This window comes from Rhinolophus sinicus, chromosome 2 (genome assembly GCF_057876585.1).
Source record: "Rhinolophus sinicus isolate RSI-liver-muscle chromosome 2, RSI-T2T, whole genome shotgun sequence".
Classification (NCBI taxonomy): Eukaryota; Metazoa; Chordata; class Mammalia; order Chiroptera; family Rhinolophidae; genus Rhinolophus; species Rhinolophus sinicus.
Genome location: NC_142502.1, coordinates 21,307,257 through 21,334,727, shown reverse-complemented (window position 1 = coordinate 21,334,727; position 27,471 = coordinate 21,307,257). Strand labels below are relative to the sequence as shown.

General features: G+C 34.4%; 1 long non-coding RNA gene across 1 annotated transcript in view; it reads right to left on the bottom strand.

Annotated features, from left to right (window-relative positions):
* The window catches only part of LOC148758754 (uncharacterized), a 340,106-nt gene that overhangs the window by 34,446 nt on the left and 278,189 nt on the right, over positions 1 to 27,471 (bottom strand). Inside the window, exon 2 of the long non-coding RNA XR_016019673.1 lies at positions 6,944 to 7,062. This is a non-coding gene — a long non-coding RNA (uncharacterized LOC148758754). The remainder of the gene's footprint in view (positions 1 to 6,943; positions 7,063 to 27,471) is intronic.

Genomic DNA, 27,471 nt, shown 5'->3' with positions numbered 1-27,471 from the left:
ATTTCCATTGTAAGAATTTGTAGGGCAAAAAATCATTTTCTCTCCATTTCAAAAGTTTATGTATTCTTAATTAAACATAGCATCCAATAAAGCACTAAGTTACTGAACGATGAAAAGTTCTGTCTCCTGATACTGGACATGTTATCAAAAGAAAACACAGGAGCAGAAATATGAGAAAACTATTGAAATTTTCCTTACTTATTTAGAAGATAGGAGGTCGGACAATTAAGTTTGCAAACTTGTTGCAACGATGTTGCTAACCTTTTTTGATGTCAGAGTGATTATTCATTATGAATTTGTACCAACTGGGCAAACAGTTAACCACGTTTACTATTTGGAAGTGCTGAAAAGGCTGCATGAAAAAGTTAGACGACCTGAACTTTTTGCCAACAATTCATGGCTCTTGCATCATGACAATGCACCAGCTCATATGGCACTGTCTGTGAGGGAGTTTTTAGCCAGTAAACAAATAACTATTGGAACACCCTCCCTACTTACCTGATCTGGCCCCCAATGACTTTTCTTTACTAGAAGATAAAGGAAACATTGAAAGGAAGACATTTTGATGACATTCAGGACATCAAGGGTAATATGACCACAACTTTAATGGTCATTCCAGAAAGAGTTCCAAAATGGTTTTGAAGAGTGGACTAGGCACTGGCATCAGTGCATAACTTCTCAAAGGGAGTACTTTGAAGGTGACTATAGTGATATTCAGCAATGAGTTATGTAGCACTTTTTCTAGGATGAGTTCATGAATTTATTTGTCATATCTTGTATGACGTGAATCAGTAATTTTTCTTCACAATTATTTTATGTTATAAATCTATTTTTTGTAAGGTATTGAAACTGACAGTGATTTTAAACTGTGGATTTAGATAAAGCTGAAAGGACCAACTAAGATCATTACTTCCCACACAGAGCACTTGATATTTGCTCCTTGATTGAATCTGCAAGGGCTAATATAAATATGTCGTTATTTACAACTTTCCTAAAATCTTTACCAAAAAACAAACGAACAAAAACCTTTTCTCATAGCTTTATAGCAGTTTTCCAAGATTCACTGTGTTTCCATGAATCCTCACTGTAATTTCCAATTTTCAAAATACGTAAGATAGCTGAGTATACAAAGTATTGACATATCTAAATATCTTAAATAATTTTGGTAAAGTAATAAAATGATACACAATTCTTCAGAGCAATAGAAACTGGCATTAAATAAATGAAAGTCCAATTGTTTTAGGTATGACACAGACCATTTATAAAGTTAATATCATTTCCTCAGCAAAGAGTATCCTTCACATGGATAGCACTTTTCACAGTAAAAGTCAAATGTAATAAATTCTGATAAATGTTATTTAACTTATGGGACATGGGACATTGGGAATTTAATTACTTAATATTGGACTTTGACTATATTTCTATAATATACAATGAATCAACTGGAAGGAAGAGGTTTGAATTATTTCCAAAATAACTTGCCAAAAGCTCTCTTAACATATATATTAAAATTTTGCTCTAATAGTCTAATAATCAAAACTTTTTATTAATCAAATAATTGTACTCATAAAAGAGACAAAACATTATAATTTACATCATTCATGAGTATTGTAACATCTTTTGCCAATAAATGACTGGAGAGAACTATTTTGGCATGCAGAATAGCTTTATAAATGCCTATTTTTGGCTCTAAAATAATCTCTAGAAAATACACAAAATTGATTGATCACGCTAGAAAATAAAGGGAATAGTTTCAATTATAGAATTCAGATTGCCTTTTAATGATTTCATATAAGAAACCTCAATTTATATTTCATATAAGAAAAAGAGTGTTTTAATTAATTTGGTACAATGAGACACATTTGAATTTGGACACATTCTGCAGGCTATATGATTTTGAGGTTGAATTCTAGTTCCCAGAATCTCTTGGGAAACATTTTTTTGTCTCATGATTGGGAAATGTTTTAACATTCTTCATGCTGACTTCACTCTTGGGGCTGAATTCAACGCAAGTGGTAGAGGCATAATCAACAGTTTTTTAGACTTTATGTTACAACTTATTTTTCTTTTAATAGTGATTAATTTAATTCCAAGGGGATTGTATATTTGCTCTTTAACTCGCTGTTCACATATTGAAGGTCATAAGGTCAAACACTGCCTTTTTCCATTTCAGATCTTTTCTAATTCCCTATATAATGAAAAATTATACTCTTCCTTTTGCAGTCACAATGAAATACTAAAGAAAATTAAATAAAAAATAAAAAAAAGAAAATGGCTAACCAATTAAAACAAAACAAGTAACCTATTTTAAGTCAACTGTTTCTATTATTTATATGGTTGTAAACATCTCCTGGTTTGACCACTATTTCTATAGAAAGATTGGAAAAACCAGAATGCTTAAAATAAAAGATAGATGATAACAAGTGGTGACAAAGACATAGACTAATTTTAAAACTTATACACCACTAATAAGACTGAGTTTATGGGTCCATTTTAAATTTTTTTAGTATGTCAAAAATGGAAATGTACATATTTATCCAGCACTTTCATATGTAAGCTTTTCAAATATAAGCATGTATAAGCTTTACAGAGGACAAGTCTAAGAATGTTCAGAGCAGCATTATCTTTAATAGTCCCAAACTGGAATATAACTATTGACATAAAATGAATAAATAATTTGCAATATATTTATTCAATGGAACACTATACAGCAGTGATAATCAATAATCTACAACTACTACAACTACAGCTACACACAACAACCTAGTTGAACCACACAAATAAAATATTGAGTGAAAGAAACAAAACTCCTAAAATTACATACTGTATCATTCCAATTATATAAAATTCCAAACCAGACAAAGCTAGTCTATGAAGTTAGGAGACTACCATTAGGTTAGTGAATATTTACTGGAAAGGAGTAGGATGGAGCTTAAGGTGTGATTGTGTCTTGACTGGATGATGATTACCTAGGTGGGTTCAGTACATGACAATCCGTCAAACCGTATATTTATTATTTGTGCCTTTTATAATAAGCTTTGAATAAAAAGAGAAATTTAAAAGAGCCTCATTGTAATGAAATATATATGTATCACTCTAAAAATATAAATATAGTTATTAAAAATTTGCGAAAATATATGCATGGTTATGAGTACATTAAAATATACCCATAAAACACCCTATAACCTAATAAAAACCTAGATTATTCAATAATTGTTTTCTTTAGAAGACAACATTTTGTAATTTTGATCAATCATGAAAATTTTCATCTACCAGTAAGTAACAGAAGTTTCCCATTATAATCAAATGGCATACACATCTAATTATAATGAAGATTTTACAGCCATGTCTCTCTTAACAAAGGGGATATATTCCAAGAAATCACTATTGAGTGATTCTGTCATTGTGCGAACATCATAGAGTGCACTTATAGAAACCTAGATGGGATAGCCTGCCACACAGCCAGGCCATATGGTATATAGCCTATTATTTCTGGGCTACAAACCTGTACAGATTATTACTGTACTGAATACTGTAGGCAGTTATAACACACTGGTATTTGTGTATCTAAACATAGAAAAGGTACAGTAAAAACACAGCATAAAAATAAAAAAAAACTGGTACACACCAGGGCACTTATCATGAATGGAGTTTGTCGGCCTGGGAGTTGCTCTGGTTGAGTCAGTGAGTGAGTGCTGAGTGAGAGTGAATACTTAGGACTTACTGTACACTACTGTAGACTTTATAAACACTGTCCCAAAAGCCCCCTCCCTGTTTCCTTCCAACAGGGTCAGAAATAGAACATCGCAACTGTCAATGCTGTTTCATGAACAAAAATAGAGGCTGGATTGATTGGAAACAGAAACTAGCCGGGTAAGGCATAAATCACCATAATAGTGACTGTCGAGAGAGAGTGAAAGGTGGGCCGAAGATCAGTAGGACTAAGAATTCAAGATGGAGATAAAAGAACATAGAGGTTTGTCATGGCAGTGTGGTTTTGGCTGTTGCATGTTGGGACAGTGGTCAGATTAAGGAACTTCGCGGTATTCATTAAAAAAAAAAAAAGAAAGAAAGAAAGAAAGAAAAGAGGTTGTTTAACATGGAGAGGGTGTAGAACTGAGGACTAAATATTTTGACTTTGGAAATTTGTTTCCTGGTTCCATTGACACTGTCTGGCACAAAGGGCTCTCTCTGACATTGAGTTGATGGAAGAAATAATTTAGTCTTGTCTATATTACATCCAATGATTGCTCGTGCTGCTTCCAAATATTTCTGACTTATAGACTTGGTGAGATTATGCTTTATTTTTTTAAAAAGAGTGAATAGTTAGACTAGTCTCATAAAGCTCACAAAAATACCCACAAAGTATTTGCTGCTCAAAATTCATTTTGGAATTACATGCTAAAATAAGCACACACAAAAAGCAAAAAAAAAGCTGATTTTACAAATTTTAAGCAAAGAAATGAGGGTTTCTAATAAAATGTTTCAATTAAAACCCAACCTCTGTGTGTGTGTGTGTGTGTGTGTGTGTGTGTGTTTACTTGTTTAGTTACACTGCATCCTTTCAACAAATTTTGATTAACTGAATCATTTTCAACATTTGTTTCCAAATTCCAAACCAGGATAAAATTTCTATCTGATTCATGAGATATATATCAGGCATCAGCCCACTGTGTTTATAAATTACAATTCATTGACTGTCTTTTCTGCTTCTAATCCCATCAAGAAGTACAGTATTTAGTTATCCCATATCTGACCATTGTCTGTCAGCAAATGAAGCTGTTAGTATATCCGGAATGAGAAGCTACACCAGTGAATGTGCCCTTGAAACAAGATTTCAAGAGTCTCTTTTTTCATGTTTTTAGTCTTTGCCTTCTTCCTCTCTGCTCTCTTCCCTTCCATATTCCTTTCTTTCAATATTGAGACATACACAGAACACCATTTCAAGAATAGAGAATTTAGTCATGTATCATGTTTGCACATAGCTTTAATGTGATTGTCTATGATTCGTAGGCAAACATAAGAACACCGAATTGCACACAAAGTCTGTGGTCCTATCATCTGTGGCTACAGATGGAAAACAGCCTGCACAAACAGGATATGTTTGAACACATCTTTGGGTAACAAACACAAAGACATTAGCAGCCGGGCAATGTCAAAGAGGTGTCAGGAGAAAGTACTCTCAAGCCCAAACCTAAACATTTTTCATAAAATCCAAAAATTATTTCAAGAATCTTAGTATATCTGAGCCGCTTGTCTATGCACTTAGCTTATGCCCTCAAAGAACACTGTAGCAGCCTCCAGCACGTGCTGCCAATCACCCCTTCTCTCTCTGTGAGTTTCCATTACCTGTGACATGACCAGTAATTAAAAAAAATACAATCAAAATACAATCTAAATTAGATGAATGCTCTCAACCTCTAGAGAATTTAGAATCAGGAAAACTTACTATTGATGCCTGTTCTTATTATATCTTATTTGCCTTTATTTATCTCAAAAAAAAAAAAGAAAATTTCTGATTTTGCACCTTCGATGATCAGCAATTTGGGAGAGATTTTCCTATAATTGTTCTCCTTTCCTTACCGTTTCTCACCTAAGTGACCAGTGCTCACTGATACTCTGAAAATGAAGCTACTTGCTTGTGGCCTGATACACACCTGATATGGCTACATAACACACATAGCCTGATCCCTATTTTTGAGGTGTTCCTGTTCTCCCCAGTGCCCATAACATGCAACATTGAATAGAACACTCAGTTTCAACTTTCACCTTCAGGACAACTTCCCTCCTTAGTAATTCATTCAGCAGGAAAGGGAAATCTGTGTTGGGGTGTGGAGTTTTCCCCTCAGATTAAATGCTTCTGGCTGTTGGCAAAATTAGAAAAACAGCTTCAAGGAATTGGTTTTATTTTATTTAATGCTCCCAGTAGGAGAAAATTTTAACAGCAACACCCAACAAGCATGCCCCTTAGGCTGCAGTAGTCACCCGCCCTCCTTATATAATACATATTGCATTTTACCTCTGAAAATGATTTCTGATGATGACCCGATATCAAAATTAGGAAACAGCCAGAAAGCATTTCCTTTCTTTTATGTTTCGTGTCAGTTGCCCTGCCTGTCTTTTCATTTATCCTGGCAGAGGTTTGTCTCTTTGCCTTTAAAAGTTAAATCCACCTTCATCGCCCAATGTAGAAAGAAGTGAAATTAAACTGCAGTGTGTTCCAGAGGAGAAAATCTACTTTATTCATCTCTCAGCCCTACTTTAACTTACACTGACCTAATTACAGCCCACACCAGAAGCGGAAGAGCTGAAGGAGCGTTTCTGCCACCTAGTGGCCAGTGCCCTGCACTGTGCACTGAGAACACGTTTTCGCTTTATTTTTGAAATGTCTGGCACATAAGTGCAAATGACCTTCTCTAGTCTCTGCATGAATACTGAGGCTATGCATCACACACTGTTCTGTTCCTTTGGAGATTCAATATGTAATGGCCTTCTAAAGAACTCTATTTAGAGAAGGTTGAGTCAATGGTTCTTAAGATGAACTATAGCTTGGAAATTATATTAAGATTGTATGACATTTCATGAGTAAAATTGAAAATGATAATGAAAATATTAATAGCCATTAAAGCGATCTTTTTAATAACATGTATTGAATTTAATATGTAGGGATGTTGCACCCTCCCAACTAAATCAATTATCCTTCTTGTAGCAACTGCATGATTTTAGCCAGCTGAGTGATTTCTTCAGAGCAGCAACTGGCTTATTTGTTTGCTTTGGGGAGTGGTAGTGGACATTTAATAATGCTCCATTCTCTTTTTCTAGCTTCATTAACGAATTATTGATCAGTGACTTGAAAGAAAAACTTGGATGAAAAATGTAGTCAGCCTTAAATCACCAATGCTAATTAAAACCTGGGAAAGGAAGAAAAATGAATGGCACTTACAATGCCCAAATCTCAGGGTAGCCATCTCCTCCGCTGAAGTGTTAAAGCAGCAGCCATTCGCTGAGCCTGGCATTGGTGCCTGTATCACAGAGAAGGGAAACGCCCCCGTACCAAAGTCCCTGTAGATAGAAAATAAAGAAATAGGCTGTGTACAGAATGGGTAATCAATTCCTGAATCATTAAGGTAAATAATGGTCGGGATCACATTCACACTCCTTTCAACAAAGCAGTCAAAGTGGTGTGATAAATTTCAGTGTTAGAGTATTTTAGGATGTTCTTCAACCTCACGGCTTCAGATTGCTTATCATATTCAATCTAAAGAGAAAATTAATAAAGAATTTTCACCATTATTCATAAGGGCTGCTAAGTACCTACTGCTTCTCATATCACATTTAGAGTCCTAGTGACACAAGAGAGTATCTCTATTATTTATGACTTAACTCGACCTGTTTTATTTTATGAAAACTTAAGAGTGTGTTAAAATTGATATGGTCATTTATTTATCAAATATTTATTGGAGAGTGAACTATGAGCAAGTCCCTATAATAGACACAAGATTTACACATTACAAGCAAAACCCAACATGATCGTCCTTTATGGAGGTTAACTTGATTTTTCCTCTCCTATCTGGACCCTGTAGACCAAACTAAGAAATGATGTATAATGTACTGCACAGCATCTAAAAATCAACACTCTTTTCAATTCTGCTATCTTTTCTTAAGTGAACCTTCTTTATTTTTAGCCTTGATTATTTCAGTGGCTTCCTGACAGTCCTACCTATGTTCAATTTCTCTTTGTGCCCCTCCAAAATTCGTATGTTGAAATCGTAACCCATCATGTGATGACACTGGGAGGTGGGACCTTTGGGAGTTGACTAGCTCTTGAAGGTGGAGCCCTCAGGAATGCAAGAACTGCCCTATGAAAAAGACCTAAAGAGTTTCCTCATCTTCTTGTTGGCATGTGAGTACACAATGCAGTCTGGGCAATAAGCAACCCTTTTCTGCAATCTGGACAGAAAAGGGCCCTCACAGAACCCAACCATGTTAACACCCTGATTTTGGACTTCCAGAATCTAGAACTGTGAATTATAAATTCCTGTGGTTTATAAGACTTCTAGTTTATGGTACTTGTAATAGCTACCTGAACAAACTAAGAGAGAGAGAGAGCATCTTCACAATTTGACTTAATTAACCTTTTCACTGTGTTAATTGATTTCAAGTTTGTTCTCCAAAATGTGTCAAAAATCCACAGAAAATAATTATAGTATTTATATTTTTAAATAAATACAATTAAGGTGGTACATTTTATTAAAATAAATGATAAACACAAAAATACAGAAAAATGTACATATGCTTTCCAAAACTTCCTTTCTGGAACACTGAGCTCTTGGAGTAAAGTTGAATGCCACAGTCAGCAGCATGGAAATATTTGACTATAGATGAACATCGCAGCAAAAATGTTAAGGGATTGAGACTTGTAGGGATACCTAGGGAAGAGCATTCCAGACATAGGGAACTACCAGTGTGGGCTCTGAGGAGGGACCATGGTTGGCAGAGTCAATAGGATTTTAGGAAGCAGTGAGCAGGAAGAGGGGGAAATAAAAGTAATATAAATTGAAGCAAGAGCCTCAGCATACTTCACATCATGTAGGGTCTTGTTGGCTTTTATAAAAACACTGGCTTATTCTCTTAGGGAATTAAGAGTGACTTTGGAAGATTTTGAGCTGTGGGACTGAGGTCAGCTGGCAGTTAACATTATCCTGATAAAACAAGATCATGGACGTTACTGTTTTAAAAATTGACTTTTTATAAACAAAAATTTGGAAGCTGCTGGGGAACTGCAGATAGGGCATAATAATGGCTTGGACGGAGGTGGTAGCATGCGAAGTAGTTGGATTCTAAATATATTTGCTGATCCATCAGTATTTCCTGAATAATTGCATTTGGAATGTAGGAAGAACTGAGAAGGGAAAGAAGTATGGATGTTTAAAACTGAAAGGAAGGAGTTGCCATTAACAGTAAAGAGGAAGAAAGTTTTTGGGAAAAGATCAGGACATACTAAGTTTGAGATATCTATTTCAAGTGCAAGTGGAGTTGTGTTGGCAGCTGTATATCTCTGTCTGCAATTCAGGGTGAGAGATATGGAGACAGATTTGGACTTTTGAGAGTACAAATAATATTTCAAGCAAGAGACTCTATGAGGTCACCAAGAGAGAATACAGATAGCAAAGAGTAGAGTTTTAAAGGCATTATTAATTCTGGAGCATTCTATCATTAATAAATCAAGAAGAAAAGGGGAAACCCACAGAGCAAATTAAAAGGTGTGGCCACTGAGATAGCTAAGAAAACCAAGAGTTTTGTTTTAGAAGTCCACTGAAAAGTTGTTATAAGAGGAAGGAGCAGTCAAAATGCCATTGCTGCTTATAAATCAAGTAAGGTGAACATTGAGACTAACCACTAGATTAGATTTATCACCATGGATATCAATAATGACCTTGACAAGGGCATTACTGGTAGGAGAAGAGGAAGATAGCATGACTGGAGGGGATTCAAGAAGGAACAGTAGGGGCAGAGGAAGTGAAGTAAATATAAAGTATAAACAAACATACTGGTAGAGAGCATTCACTATTATTTGTATTTATACCATTGCAACAAATCAGTCATGATTACTATGAATTTCAATCCATAGCATAATTAATTCTTGAGCCTCTTCAGAATTAAGCATATAATGAATTAACAGACTCTAAAGAGATGCAAAAATATCTACCTAAGAAAATAATCATATTGTTGTTGCTATTATTATTAGTGTTCTTTATATTCTTTATAAAGAATAAAATTATATAGCTTAGTTATAGACTTTCGCAAGTTACCTTCTGTACAGGAATCACCATTGAATGATTCATATATACAAAAGTGTTCTGTAACTTGCAAGGCAATTACTATTATTAAAGAGGGAAAACTATATAATGTACATATTCCATTTAAAGAAAAGAGTTCCAAAAATAATACAAATGACTTAATTTTCTTTCACTGATAAATTGATATCTAATAAAATTTATTGTGTTAAAAGAGAACATAAAGTAAAACAAAGAAATTTAGACCTTGATTTATCATGTACCTGGATCGCTATCCTTGGAAAGACTTGTCTTCAGTGTCAACAATATTTAACAAAACAGAACACATTTCCTAACTAAGGAGAGGAAAATGTGATGCGGCAAATGAATATGCAATTTTAGAAGCAATTCACAAAATAGAAACATAAATAATAAAAATAAAAATTATGTATTAACATTGCTGGGTCTAAGTATGGAGAACAAAAGAGAAAAGACAGAAATAGTCAGTAGTCACAGAGGGCCACGTTTATGACAAGCAGTCCTGTGATACCTGAATCCGTGCCCAAAGCATGGTGTTATGGAAGAATCCTCTGTAGTTCAAACAAGTTCGCCTAGAAACAGATTATTTCATGATTTTATTGCAAAATGTCATGTAGATTTTAGCCAAATACTTCATAAACTCTTACTTTCAAAGAATTCTGTTTTGCAGCATAAATGTGAGACTAGCAAAGGGAAATGAAGAGTTCATGAATCTCTTAATCCTTAAAAGCAAGAAAGCTTTCCACTGAAGACAGAGCATTTGAGGACATAACTTTTCTTGCCTTTGGCCTTTAAATATATTAGATCCATTTTAAATCCTCCTTCCATTTAGTCTTAAAGAAGTTTGGGAAGATAGGATAGGATTTACTATTTTAAATAGTAATATATTTATATATGGTATATATTTATATATATATAATATATATATTTGCCTTAATGCTTTTATGAGTTATAAATACTGTTAAAATCAATTGTAAACATTAGCACTGTCCTCACATGATAAACTAAAACAAACAGACACACATACACACACACACATTGAAAAAAGAAATAAAATAGAGCATTTGTTTAGTATTAAAAATTCATTACTATATTTAAGGGAATAAAACATATTCATAAACTGTTATAAATATTTAATGCATATGATTTTACTACCAAATAAATTCATTAAAGAGTAATCTTAAATTGATGTGTTTTTTACTTTAATAAATACGCCAGGTTTAATTATCCCAATCTAAATGGTATTAAAGGTAGAGAACATTAAATCCACTGTAATGTTATATTTGTGTTGTATTACCTTCATTACTGTCAATTTAGTTAAAGTATGCATTAGCGAGGACTAAAATGACTTAATTGTTTAAGCAAAGCTTCTCTTAGTTATTGCCAAACCTAAAAATTAAGAACCCCCAATGATCCTTTCTTTAGTGTTTCCTATAAAATTGTTTCATGGAAATAATTTAGGAAAAGCCATAATTTATAAATTTTAATCTTTTAATCCAACAAACAGAAAATTAAGATCAGCCATTTCAGAAAATACTCATTTTTTTTTTTAGTCTCAACTTTTAGATGGACAAAAAATAAAGTTCTAAATGGATGTCCAAGGAAACTCTGATTTCCACAAGTCCATTTAGGTTTCATCTGTTAATAACAAACTTTTCTTGAACTATTACTGTATTTGTCTTCTGTCTCATTGCTTTAATTAGAAACACAAAAATATGAGAGGTGAGATTAGTACTCCTCACAGATGAGGCTCATACTTTGTTTTTCTTTTTTTAACTTTTGTATTATTTGCTTATGGTTGAGTCCCTGGAACTTGGTGAGCAATAAATAAATATTTATTTAATATAAGTATGTTTGAATGGATAAGTGGTTTGAAAAATGAATGAATAAAATATAACTTCCTCTGCCATTTTAAAGATGAAGACATTCAGCCTTTGATATGCGAAGTAACTGGTTTAAAAAATTATTAATGGAAACACTGAAGATTCTGTTGCCAAACTGAAGATTCTGCACTATAACATTCTTTTCTCTTAGTATTGGTGGAAATGCTAAGTAAGCAAGAATAGAGAGAGCACCGTGGGAAGTGACAGTTGCTGTAGCAGGACAAGACAGTTGTAAGTAGTACCCTAACTTCCCCTTAGACTTTGACTAAAATGAGCAAGGAGACAGGCAGATCATGAATGATTATGAGCTGGATTAGTATGGTAGATAAAGATACTAGAAAAAGAAGTAGTATTTTAGATACCTCACAAGGAAATCTATAAAGCCTTGTGGCTAACGGATAAATGAGATTACAGTGCTGAGAAATCAAAGGAAACACCAAGAATTATTAGTCTGGGAGATCTGAAGAGTGATATTCTTCATTTTGATTAACAAAGAAAAAAGGTGACGCATTAAGGAAAATATGGTAATTCTAAGTTTCAAAATACTATGCTGTGAAGAGACTAAAGATACCAAAATAAACATTTTTTGTAGGAATTATTTTTAAAAGCACAGATTAAAAAAAAATTAAAAATGGTAAGTCTGATAACGAAGCATTGATCATTATCCACATTGAAGAAATGCTTGAAGTACACAAGTGAAGGAATGACTTTGTTCCTGTCCCTCAAGGATGTCAAGATCTTTATCCTTGAGCCTTTATATTGCTGCACCTTTGGCCTAGAATGTTCTTACACTTATCTTTTTAGCTGATTTTGTTTTGTTATTCAACTATCAACTGAAATAGCTCCTTCTCAGAGTGGCTTTTGCTAAAGCTGGTACTATTATATACATTTTATGTATATTAACTCATTTAATCCTAATGAAGTCCCTATGATCTATATACCATCATAATTATATTTTACTTAGAGGAAATGGAGACAAAGTATAAGAAATGTGTAATAACAGCTAAAAAGTGGTGAGCTTTGTAAGTGGAAGACAGATGAGATTTGAACCTGGGCAGTTCATGTCTTAATACATGCACTCAATAACCAATCAATGCTGCCTAAGTACTTGTTAATCCTTATTGACAATATCTTTGAATGCATTAATACTCTGAAATCATTGTATGTATTTATTTCCTAGTACATTTTATGCTCTTTCTAGATATTCGATATTCATAAAGACAAAATGCCAAAGATTTGTACCTTCAATGTAAGGATGAAATGAAATAAACTGCAGCAGCCAACCAGGGGGCAAGTTTTCTTAGATTGTATTAATTTATATATTTACATCCTTGGTACCATCGGATTTTGCAGCCCCTCCCACTAAAGAGGTGGATATAGTCCCCTGCCTCATGGCTTTGAATTTAGCCCTGGGATGTGTTTTGGCCAATGAGGTATTAAGAGGAATAACCTGAGGAAAGGCTAGAAAAGTATGTATGCAACACCTGTGCTTTCACCATAAAATGGCTAGCTTGCTGGTTCAGGAAACAGATCCAGCTGAGATGAGCCTTCCCCCACGGCTTATCTGCAAACTTATGAGTTAAATAATGAGTCTCAGTTTTTATGGTTTGTAGTAAGAGCTGATTGATGCAGAAATTGGTACCAGAAAAGGGGGACTGCCATTATAAAATCCTAAAGTATCTGGGATTGCCATTGCAACATGCAGCAGGCTCTGAGGAGGCAGAAGAGGCTGGGAAAATGTCAAGGGAACTGTTTTAGTAGGATGAGAAATTGGAGACATGTGTTTTGTAGTGATGAAATATTTGGTAAAACCCTCACGTGAGGTTACTTAGAAGACTGAAAATGTATCTAATGAATTTTTGGAATTGCACAAGGAGAACTCCAGGGAAAACAGAATGTTGACAGCTTGGGCCTTGCCCTTTTAGCTGCAAAACATATAAACTAAAAGTAAGATGAGTTCAAAAATAAGTTGGTAAACAGAATTTTGAGGTCATATACAACCCAGAACTTGCTGGATTGAAAAATACTACTTTTTTCTCATCTCTAACACCTGTAACAACAAAGTATTCTCAAAATAAGATACAGATTGAAGTAAAGAGCCTCTCTTTAGTATTATGTTCATGTAAGCCAGTAAAACATATACACAACCCTGGCAGGTACTAAAATATGTTATTTTAGTATTTTACTAAACATATTACTAGAGTATTTTATAGTTTTATTGAGGTATAAGTCACACACACACACACACACACACACACACACACACACACAAAAAAACAGCACATCTTTAATCCATACAATTTGATGAGTTTGGAACTATGCATATGCCCATGATACCTTCACCACAATCAAAGTAATAAACATATCCATCACTTCCAAGTTTCTTTCTGCCTTTTCTTTTGTAATACACTTAACATAAGATTTATACTGTTAACAAAATTTTAAATGTACTATGTATTAATGATAGGTACTATGTTGTACAGCAGATCCTCAGAACCTATTTATCTTATATAATTATAACATTATACCCACTGAATGACTCCCCAATACCCCTCTCGCTATCCTCTGGCAAACACCAATCTATTTTCTGCTTCCGTAAGTTTGACTATTTCAGATACTGCATGTAAGAGAAATCATACAGTATTTGTTCTGTGACTGATTTATTTTACTTATCATAATGTTTTCCAGGTCCATGTTGTCACAAATGGTAGGCTTTTTTCTTTTTTTAAAGCTAAATAGTATTCAACTGTACGTATATACCACATGTTTTTATTCATTTGTGTGTAGATTGATTTTTAAGTTGTTTCTATATCTTGGCAATTTAGAATAATGGTGAAATGAACATGGGTATGAAGGTATCTTTTTAAGATCATGATTTCAATTCTGCTGGATATATACTAAGAAGTGGGATTGAGTTATTTTAAATATAAGGTACTGGCACAAGAATGAATAGATTAATAGAATGTAACTGGGACAATAATAAGACATACATTTGGAGAACCCCAACTAATGTTTTAGGTGTTTGAGAATCAGCAGTTAAAAGACAGATGCTCTGTGTCATGCAGGGTGTCATGCGGGGTCTCATTTCCCACTCCCCACATAAGAATGCAGGATATGGCAAGGCCAAAAAGGAACACCCACGGAGCCATAGGTAGGGGAATCATACCACTGTAGTCTCCCTGGAAGCTGGGTTCACATGACGTGTGACCTGCTGTCTGCTTTTCTGCCTGCCAACCGACCCCTTGCTAGCTACAGTCCGCTCTTGCTAGCTCAGCCACCATCTTCTTGCTAACCCCCATTTTCCTGCTAGCGTAGCCACGGCAGTTGTATCAGTGGCCAGTGGCTCACTGGTTACAGCTGACGGCCAACTAGCCACAGCTGATGGCCATCCAATCACAGTTGATAGCCATTTACTACCCGAAGTGAGCACCTTTCCACGTGAGGGCGAAAGCCTGGAAACTGCACTCCTGGTTCTGTCCCCACACTGTCATCAAGGAGTTGGCAAATTAAACACAGCCACAAATTTTTTGCTGCTCTTGTTAACGAGAGGCAGAAAGTAACTCCATTCCCTTTGATTTTAGTCTTGTTGACTTGCATAATCAATGGAAAGAGATGGTGACACGAACTATGAATGGAATGTGGCTGAGCTCCCAAATGACAACCAGCTTCTCCAGCCCTATGAATAAGCCATCTTGGACATGCTGCCTAATGGAGTCTTCAAATAACTTTATTTGGTGACAATCCCTAAGCAAGCACCATGCTGCTCAGCCCAGTCAACCCACAGAAATGTAAAATATACTAACAAATTATGGTTTAAGTTACAAATTTGAGGGTGTTTTATTACAAAGCAATAAATAACTAGAAAGAGGCAGATAATGAAGCCTTGCAGACTAAAGAAATAAAATAAATTCTGGCAATGGTAAGTGCTATGAAGGAAAGAAAATAATGAGTTTGGGATATATATGAGGTGTGATCACAAAATACGGGGAATGTTTAAATTTAAAAAAAAAATTATCATGGTAAAAGACACATTGCCTTCAATCCCTCTCAAAATACTCCCACTCACTTTGAACACACTTATGCCATCATTCTTGACACTTTCTGAGAAGTTCTGGAAGTCCTCTTTTGTGTCTTTACTTCATCCTCCATCATAACGCTCCATGTCACACATTGCTTCCTGTACAGCAGTTTCTGTCAAATAAAAACATTATGGTGTGTCCTCATCCACTTTATTCACTGGATCCGGCACTGTGACTTCCCCAAAGTCAAAATGAACATGAAATGAAAATGTTTTGAATCAATACAGGACATTGAGGCAGCCATGACAGTGCAACTAAAGACACTCTTGAAAGAGGACTTCCAGAACTGCTTCAGAAAGTGGCAAAAATGATGGGATAAGTGTGTTCAAAGCGAGGGGGAGTATTTTGAGGGGGATTAATGGCAATGTGTCTTTTACTGTAATAATTTTTTTTAATTTAAACATTCCCTGTATTTTGTGATCATACCTCATACGTGCACTGATTGATTTGATCTTCACAACAGTATAATTTTACAGTTAATGAAAGCTAGAACCAGAAATTTAGTCTGAATACCCTTGGGCCAGAATTAAATTATTATGAGTGATTTATAAATAAACAATTTTAGGATAAGTGTCTAACTGGAAATTAATACAGTATACCTTCATATATCAAAATAAATGGTATATGAAATAGTCAAATGTAAAATATTCTCCATTAAGAAAAAAAATGTATGTAAAAGAAATATGAATTACCAAAATATTTATAGAATAAATGTAAAAAAATACCAGATTATTTACTATAAGGAACTCTTAAAAATCAATAAAAGGGGACTAAACATCTTTTTTTTTTTTTTTTTTTTTTTTTTGACTTTTACTTATTTTAAGTGTGTTTTTCCAGGACCCATCAGCTCCAAGTCAAGTAGTTGTTTCAATCTAGCTGTGGAGGGTGCAGCTCACAGTGGCCCATGTGGGGATCAAACCAGCAACCTTGGTTTGCACCTTGGTTAGCACCATACTCTAACCAACTGAGCTAACCCGCCACCCTGTAAACATCTTAATTTTAAAATGTACAGTATAAATAAATTTGTAAAAGAAATACAAGTTGCAAAGAAATATATAAAAACAGTTAACCTTATAAGTATTAGTAAAATGCAATTTTAAATTACTGATACATTTTACATTGTCTTTAATAAATGTTTAAAAAATAAAATTAAGCCATCTATTGGTGTCAGAATATGGTGACAGTAATTTTTGAGCACACAATGACATTATCACAAAACTCAATATGGCTCTAACACCTTAACATCTTAAGTAAATACATTGAAGGAAATTATCAACAATATATGAAAAATATGTATATTAAAATATTAATTGCTGTTATTTATAATAACATAATTTGGAAACGATATAAGTAACAAATAATGAAGGATATGGTAAATAAGTAACAATTTTAAAATATTACTTCCAGGATAATCTATAACTGTCATGAAAAATGATTTTGAAATATTTTTTGAAGTATGTTTTGAAACGTTTTCAAGTGTTTTTGAAATATTGCCTCATGGAAAATTCAAATAGAGAAATGGTACAGCTGCATTTTTGCAACTAGATATAGAGTAAGGGGCAGCTATAGAAACTGAAATCAAGATAAAAATGGAGACAGAGATACACATAATACAGTTAAACATAGAGATGGAACTCCTGATATAGGCAAAAAATGAGAGAACCTTCACTAAAATGCTAATGGAATCTAGAGTGATGTCATAGGAATGGCGGCAGTGAGCTGGGTTTCTTAAGTTCTCCTCTGGAACTTACCACAAATTGAACATCTATAACCCATCAAAGAACTCTCTGCTCCTCACACAGAACAGCTAAGAGACTTGCATGAGGATTATTCGAAGAGTCTCAAGCTGGTCCCTGAATTGAGGAGTAGTATCAGATTACAGAGGAGCTGTAATGCTCAGGACCTGGAAAAAGCTGGTTTGCAGCTGTTACCTAGGGAAGAGTCCAGATACGGAGACAGAAGACTCCTTCCCTCTCAGCCCCCATCTTTTCTAGGCTGCTTGCAGCAGGGCAATTACATCCGTGGAGACACACGCAGGGGTCACCTGCAGGTGGCAGAGGCAGCTCTGGGCTTTCAGCAGTTCAGAAATCTAGTCCTCTCCACAGCCCCCGACAGAAGAAGTGCCCTAAGTCTCAGGAGACCTGGGCACAGGAAATAAGCCCACCTCCCAGTGGCTGGCTGTGGTGCTTTCAGCACGCCTATGTGCAGGCAAGAGCAAAAACTGCATCAACTTGTAAAAACTACCAACTACTCCCCATAACCCCACTCATCTACCATGTTTCCCGAAAATAAGACCTCCCCGGAAAACGATCCGTAGCATGATTTTTCAGGATGCACGTAATATAAAATAAGTCCTAATGCATTGTTTGGAGCAAAAATTAATATAAGACCCAGTCTTATTTTCAGGGAAATCTGGTAGGGCTTATTTTATATTATGAGCATCCTGAAAAATCATGCTATGGCTTATTTTCCAGTGAGGTCTTATTTTCAGGGAAACACAGTAGAACTGCAGTGCCAGGTCATTCTGGGTGCCAGGTGGCTGGCTCTGCCTCCACAAGATGAAGAGGAGTCTTTGTACAGAAGAGGAAAACATGGAGATAGCTTAGTGGGCTTAAGCCAAGACTGGCGTTGCTTTTTTTTGTTTGTTTTTGTTTAGTATTACTAAATTTTTAGCATATGCATGTGTGTGTGTGTGTGTGTATCTATATTTCCCTTTCTCTCTCCTTTTCTTTTTTATTTTCATTGCCCTACTTTTCCTCTCCATTTTTCTGTATTGTTTTTGTTTGTTTGTTTGTTTTTTTGATATTTTTGCCTGTGTTGAGTGTTGGTTATCGGTTGTTTTTACATGTGAGTGTATTTGGTTTTTTTCTTTCTTGTTGTTCCTGTTATTGTGCTTATTGATTTGTTTTGTCCTGAAATTGCCCTACACCAGGGCGCAGCCCAAGAGGCACAAGATTCAACATACCCAGAGGCCAACTCCAGACCAAACCAGAGCATTACTGTGTTTGACCTACAAGTGACACACCCAGAGGGAATTCTCTACAGGCACAATAGCCCATACGGGCCAAGCCTCATCTGAGTGGTCAACTCTCACACAGCAAGCAGCTCATCCACGGTGGGCATAGCCAATTCTCACAACTAGTCAGCCTAGGAGTCAATCCCACCTACTGATAAGCCAAAAGCAATTAAGCTCGACTTCAACAGGACAATACACACAACACAAGGGTCACCTCTGGGGCACATGCATAGGAGAATAGGGAAGTGGTGCAAGTCAAATATAAAGACACACACTACATAAGACAACCCGGCAAAGATGGAGAACCCTAGGGGAATCTACCTAATACATCGAAATAAACACAGAGCGTCATCCAGAATGGGGAAACAAAGAAACATATCCCAAATAAAAGAACAGACGAAACCTCCAGAATTGGAACCAAATGAAATCCAGGTAACCAACTTATCAGAGACAAAGTTCAGAACACTGATGATAACAATGTTTAAGGAGCTTAGTGACAACATAAAGACGGATAGAGAAATCATAAATAACAACCAGTTAGAACTAAAGAATACAATAACTGAAATAAAGAACACACTTGCAGGAATTACCAGCAGGTTAGATGAGGCAGAGGATCGAATCAGTGATTTAGAAGACAAGTTAGCAGAGATCACCCAAGTGGAACAACAAAAAGAAAAAAGAAAAACAAAACAAACAAAAAAGAAAACAATGAAAATGGTTTAAAAGACCTGTGGGATAACATCAAATGCAACAACATGTGCATCATAGGAATACTAGAAGGTGAAGAGAGGACGCAATGGATCAAGAACATATTTGAAGTAATAATGACTGAAAACTTCCCTAACCTGGTTAAGAAAATCGACATACAAGCCCAGGAAGTGTAGAGTTCCAACCAAGATGAACCTAAACAGGTCCACACCAAAACACATTATAGTTAAAATGGCGAAGGTTAAAGACAAAGAGAGAATCCTAAAAGCAGCAAGAGAAAGACAGCAGGTTACATACAAGGGAACTCTTATAAGACTATCAAATTACTTTTCTACAGAAACTTTGCAGGCCAGAAGGGAGTGGCAAGAGGTATTCAAAGTGATGAAAAACAAAGGCCTACTACCTAGATTGCTTTATCCAGCAAGGCTATCATTTAAAATTAAAGGAGAGATACAGAGCTTCCCAGAAAAGAATGAGCTAAAGGAATTCATTACCACCAAGCTAGCAATGCAGGAAATGTTAAAAGGGCTTCTATAAACAGAAGAAAGATGAAAACAATCTAACTAATGAAGCCCAGAAATACAAATAACAAAATGGCAATAACTATGTACCTATCAATAATCACTTTAAATGTAAATGGATTAAATGCTCCAATCAAAAGACACAGGGTGGCTGAATGAATAAGAAAACAGGACCCTTACATATGCTGTATACAAGAGACTAACCTCAGATCAAAAGACACACACAGGCTGAAAGTTAAGGGCTGGGGTAAGATATTTCATGCAAATGAAAATGAGAAAAAAACTAGAGTAGCAATACTTATATCTGACAAAATAGACTTCAAAATGAAGAATATATTAAAAGACAAAGATGGGCACTACATAATAATAATAATATGAATTAATGTAATATTAATGTTGAATTAATAATAAAGGGATTAATTCAACAAGAGGACATAACCCAGTAAACATCTATGCACCCAACATAGGAGCACTTAAATATATAAAACAGATATTGACTGACATAAAGACAGAGATCAACAGCAACACTATCATAGCAGGGGCTTCAACACACCACTGACAACAAGGGACGGTCCTACATACGAAAAATAAATATGGAAACAGACCTTAAATGACACATTGGACCAGTTGGATTTAATTGATATTTTCAGAGCATTTCACCCCATAGCTACAGAATACACATTCTTCTCAAGCACACATGGAACATTTTCCAAGATAGACCACACGTTAGGCCACAAAACAAGTCTCAATAAATTCAAGAAAATTGAAATCATATCAGGTGTCTTCTCTGATCACAGTGCTATGAAATTAGAAATCAATTAAAAAAAAAGAAAACACCAAAAAAAAAGAACAAACACTGGAAGACACACGAATACATTGAGGCTTTATAACATAATAAATGGGTCAACAACAAGATCAAGGAATAAATCAAAGATATCTTGAGACAAACAGAAACGAAAACACAACGACCCAAAATCTAATGGGATGCAGCAAAAGCAGTCCTAAAAGGGGAATTCATAGCAATGTAAGCCTACCTAAAGAAACAAGAAAAATCACAAATCAACAGTTTATCCTAACACGTAAGGAATCTGGTAAAAGAACAGCAAAATAAGCCCAAAGGGAGTACAAGGAAAGAGATAATAAAGATCAGAGTGGAAATAAATGAAATAGAGACCCCCAAAAACAATACAAAAGATCAATGAAACCAAAAGCTAAGAGCTGGTTTTTTGAGAAGATAAACAAAGTCAACAAAGCTTTACCCACACTCATAAAAAAAAAAAAGAAAAAAGAGAGGACCCAAATTAATAAACTCAGAAATGAAAGAGGAGAAATGACAACAGACACCACAGAAATACAAAAAAATTTAAGAAACTACTATGAGAAACGATACGCCAACAAATTAGACAATCTGGAAGAAATGGATAATTTTCTAGAAGCATACAACCTTCCAAAGCTAACTCAAGAAGAAATGGAAAACCTGAATAGACTGATTACTACCAGGGAAATTGAATCAGTAAGCAACAGTCTCCCAAAAAAACAAAAGCCCTGGCCCAGATGTCTTTACAAGTGAATTTTACAAACATTCAAAGAAGAATTAGCACGTATTCTCCTCAAAGTATTCAAAAAAATCCAGAAGGAAGGAAGGCTCCCAAACACTTTTTATGAGGCCACTATCACCCTGATTCCAAAATCAGACAAAGACATTACAAAAAAAGAAAACTACAGGCTGATATCCCTAATGAACATAGATGCAAAATCCTCAACAAAATATTAGCAAACAGAATTCAGCAATACATTACAAAGACCATACACCATGATCAAGTGGGATTCATTACTGTCAACACCCACAAATTAATTAATGTGATACATATTAACAAAATGAAAAATAAAAATCATATGATCATATCGATAGATGCAGAAAAAGCATTTGACAAAATCCAGCAGCATTTATGATAAAAACCTTTAAGACAGTGGGAATAGAGGGACCATATCTCAACATAATAACGGCCATATATGATAAACCCACAGCTAACATCATACTCAATGGGGAAAAGCTAAAACCATTCCTCTTCATACCAGGAACAAGGCAAGGTTGCCCTCTTTCTCCACTTCTTTTCAACATATTCTGGAAGTTCTAGCCACAGCAACCAGACAAGAGAAAAAAAAAAAATAAAAGGTATCCAAATCAGTAAGGAGGAAGTAAAATTGTCATTATATGCAGATGACATGATACTATATATAGAGAATCGCAAAGACCCCACCAAAAAACGATTAGAACTGATAAATGAATTTAGTAAAGTAGCAGGGTACAAAATTAATATTCAGAAATCAGTTGCATTTATATATACCAATAATATACTATCAGAAGGAGAAATTAAGAAAACAGTTCCATTTACAATTACTTCAAAGACTATAAAATACCTGGGAATAAATTTAACCAAAGAAGTGAAAGACCTGTACTCAGAAAATTATAAGACACTGAAGAGAGAAATTAAAGAAGATACAAATAGATGGAAACACATACCATGCTCATGGATAGGAAGAATTAATATTGTTAAAATGTCCATACTGCCTAAGGCAATATACAGATATACAGAGGCAACAGAATTCCTATCAAACTACCAAGGACATTTTTCACAGAAATAGAACATATAATCCTAAAATTTATATGGAACAATGAAAGACCTCGGATAGCCTTGGCAATCTTGAGAAATAAGAACAAAGTGGGAGGTATCACGATACCTTTCGTCAAATTATACAAGACTATAGTAATCAAAACAGCATGATACTGGCATAAAAACAGGCCCATAGATCAATGAAACAGAATAGAGAGCCCAGAAACAAATCCATGCCTATATGGTAATTTAATCTATGACAATGGAAGCAAGAATTTGCACTGGGGTAAAGACAGTCTATTCAATAAGTAGTGCTGGGAAACCTGGACATACATATGCAAAAAAAGTGAAGCTAGACTACCTCTTTATACCATAAGAATAAATTCAAAATGGATGAAGACTTAAATGCAAGATCTGAAACCATAAACTCCTAGAAGAAAACACAGGGAGAAAGTTTACAGACATTACTCTAAGTAACATTTTTACTGATATACCCCTCGGGCAAGGGAAGTAAGAGAAAAAATAAACATATGGGATTACATCAAACTAAAAAGTTTTTTCATAGCAAAGGAAACCATCAATAAAACAAAAAGGGATTAATAGCCAAAATTTATTAAAAACTCATTCAATTTAACACCAAAAAAAAAAAACAAAACAACCCAATTAAACAATGGGCAGAGGACGTGAAGAGACATTTTTCTAAAGAGGACATACAGATGGCAAACAGACATGTGAGAAAATGCTCAACCTCACTAATCATTAGAGAAATGCAAATAAAAAAAACAATGAGATACCACCTCACCCCAGTCAAAATGGCTATCATCAATAAAACAACAAACAACAAGTGCTGGTAAGGATGTGGAGAAAAGGGATCCCTCAAGCACTGCTTGTGGGATTGCAGATTGTTGCAGCCACTATGGAAATCAATATGTAGGTATCTCAAAGAACTGGAAATGGAATTACCTTATGACCAGGAATTCCACTCCTAGGTACCTATCCAGAGACATCCAAAACAATAATTCGAAAAAATTTATGCACCCCTATGTTTATCGCAGCACTATTCACAATAGCCAAGACATGGAAATAATCGAAATGCCCATCAGTAGATGACTGGATCAAGAACCTGTGGTACATTTATACAATGGAGTGTTATTTGGCCATGGGGAGGAATGAAATCTTGCGACCATATGGATGGACCTAAAGAACACTATGCTAAGTGAAATAAGTCAGACGGAGAAAGACAAATACCATATAGAATAGAATAAATGAACAAACTAATCAGAAACAGTTCCAGAGATAAAGAGGAAAAACTGAGGGTTGCTAGATGGGAGGGGGGTAGGGTGAGGGAGAAGGTGAGAGGATTAAAAAGCATAATCGGTAACTACAAAATTGCCACAGGGATATGAAAGTCAGTTTGGGGAATATAATCAATAATGTTGTAAAGATTTTGTAGGGTATCCGATGGACACTTGTTTTATTAGGGAGACCACTTCAGGGATGGTGTAGATGCCTGATTATTGTGATATACACCTGAGGCTGAAGCTGAATAATAGTGAATGTCAAATATAATTTAATATATATATATATATATATATATATATATATATATATATATATATATATATATTTAGTCACAAGAAGTGGAGTACAGCATAAGGAATAAAGACAGTGGAAATGTAACGGCTGTATGCGATGTCAGAGGGGTAGTAGATTGGAGGAGGGGGGTTATCACTTTGTGAGGGATATAAATGTCTAACCATTACATTTTTTTGTATACCTGAACCTAGTAATAATAATAAAAAAAAAGTTAATGGAATCTAAGTTTAGGTGGAATTTTAAAAATCAACTTGAATGAATTATAATTCACATACAATAAAAAGTGCTCATTTTAAGTGTGGTTAGATGGATTTTGACATAGATTTGCATCCCTGTAACCACCCTTACCTTCACCAAAATCCCCTCCTAATCATTTAGTAATTTATTGAATGTATAGGGGAACCCCATTGATTTTTAATCAACTTTATTGATGTGTAATTTACACACAGTAATTTTCAATTTATAGCATAATGCAACTTGATTAAGGTCTTAGTTACTAGGTTTATGCACTATAAAATATTTTCCGTTTGTTGTCAATATGTATTTTGTGGGAGAAAACTTTGAAACCTTGTGAAATAATGCTCCTCATCAAACTTGCACACACCACGTCTAATGTCATTGTCTTATGTCATTGTTTGGGCTAAATTATTAATATGATGGTTGTAACATGATGATTTTCTAACTCCTTTATTACACATGTGATAACGTCTATCAGACTCTAATGGAAAGCTCTATCTATCTATCTATCATCTATCTATCTACCTATCTATCTATCTATCTATCTATCTATCTATCTATCTATCTATCTATCTATCTTTGTTCTATCTATCTTTGTTCTATCTATCTTTGTATCTATGTATTGTCTGCATTGGTATAGAAATACGGTGGGGGGAACTAGGGGTTCGGGGAGAGAGAGAATCTTGTTACTGTCCACAATTCATATTTAATTTTAATTGGGACTTTTAGTTCACAGATATATTTTAATTTACAGAATTTATAAACCATAAAGAAAACTAATTCTAAAATAGCAATAAGATTAAGAGTATAATAATGTGAAACTACGTTTTTCCTTGTTGATGTTCATATAATGCTTCCAATATAAGCTTTCTATAAAATAATTTTCAAATTATCCTTTTATTCTTGAAAATAAAGCATTATACTTTCAAATTTAAAAAAATTCCTCTTGAAGGTCTATATTTCTTTATAACTCCAATAAAATTAACTGTGAAATTCATGGTTAGAGTTTCTTAAATCAGTTAAATTTTATTTATTTAATAATGAATGATGATGGGTTAACAAAGCAATGGTCCATGGCACAGTGAGAACCTGAAATACATAACAAATGCATTTCGATAAAAATTTAATCCTAATGTGTAAGAGATCAGGTAATAAATTTTCTCATTTATCAAATGGAGACAATAATAACGCTTATTTTATAGGATTGTTATGAAGATTAAATGAGGGAAGTAAAGGAAAAAAGCAATAAAGTACATAGAACAGTACTTGAGAATATAATGAGTCACTTAAAAGCTATCCTTATTGTTAGAAGTAATCGCTATATAAGTAATACTAAATATTCCTTATTAAAGAAAAATAAAAAATTGGTAATAGAATAGATATTAGGTATAGTGAAAATATCTTGAGACTGTAAATCTATCAATTTTGTATGTGAATCCTACCTGTGTTACTTAATGGTGATGTTATTTCCTTGCTCTGTGAACTAACATAAATTAACTATTCTGCACTGTTCATTGGAGATGATGATGATGTTGATTATAATTGTTTTGAACTCATGTGAGGACTCTTTTGAATTCACTTATTTAATGAAATTTGTAATATAGCATATTACAAAATCAAAGAAAATGTAACACATACCTATATACTTATGTAGATTTAACAAATATTAACATCTTGAACAATCTGTTTAATTTTTTTTTCTTTTAAATTAAATATTATAAAAACTCACAACCCAGTTCTTTCCTACACAGAGTAGTAACCACTATTCTGAAATGGCACAATTTTTTCCTATTGGCATTTTCTACTGGCATTATCCATTTACTACATAAATGATGTCATTTTGTAACTTTTAAAGATGCATAAATGGCATTATTTTATATATGCTTTACTGAACAATTTGTTATCTCTATTTACAGATGCTAATAAATCTAGTTCACTTATTTTAATATCCATGAATTTAAATGTAGTTGTTATTATTGCTTCCGATCGTGTACATATTATGCTAGTTTTCTGCAACATAACAACATGTAGCAACCATGTTGCTAAACTTTTTTGAAGTCAGAAGGATTATTCATTATGAATTTGTACCAAATGGACAAACAGTTAAACCATTTACTATTTGGAAGTGCTGAAAAGGCTTCATGAAAAAGTTACACAACCTGAACTTTTCGCCAACAATTCCTGGCTCTTGCATCACGACAATGCACCCGCTCACATGTTGCTGTCTGTGAGGGAGTTTTTAGCCAGTAAACAAATCACTGTATTGGAACACCCTCCCTACTCACTGATCTGGCCCCCAATGACTTCTTTCTTTGCCCGAAGATAAAGGAAATATTGAAAGGAAGACATTTTGATGACATTCAGGACATCAAGGGTAATATGACGACAGCTCTGATGGCCATTCCAGAAAAAGAGTTCCAAAATTGCTTTGAAGGGTGGATTAGGCACTGGCGTCAGTGCATAGCTTCCCAAGGGGAGTACTTCAAATGTGACCATAGTGATATTCAGCAAGGAGGCATGTAGCACTTTTTCTAGGATGAGTTCACATTCTTAAGTGTCTCACCTCATATTTTAAATTCCTCATATATTTTCTATTTCATCCAAGGTTTAGTTTGGGCTTTTTTCCCTTTCTGAGTCATTATGCAATCAGCTATGTGGACATGCTTCTACAGAGTGGTTTAAGTTTACTTCTACTGGTGGTCAGACCTTATACCAGAGATTTCAGAAAGTTTTTATTTTATTTTATTTATTTTTATCTTTTAATTAAATTTATTGGTGTAACATTAGTTAATAACATGATATATATATATATATATATATATATATATATATATATATATATATATATATATATATATTTAAGGTATACAACTTTATAATATGACATTTGTATACTCTACTGTGTGTTCACCACTTGAAGTCTTATTCCCTTCTAGAACTGTATATTTGACCCCCTTTACCCTCTTCAACTTCCCCACACCTCCTTCCCATCTGGTAACCA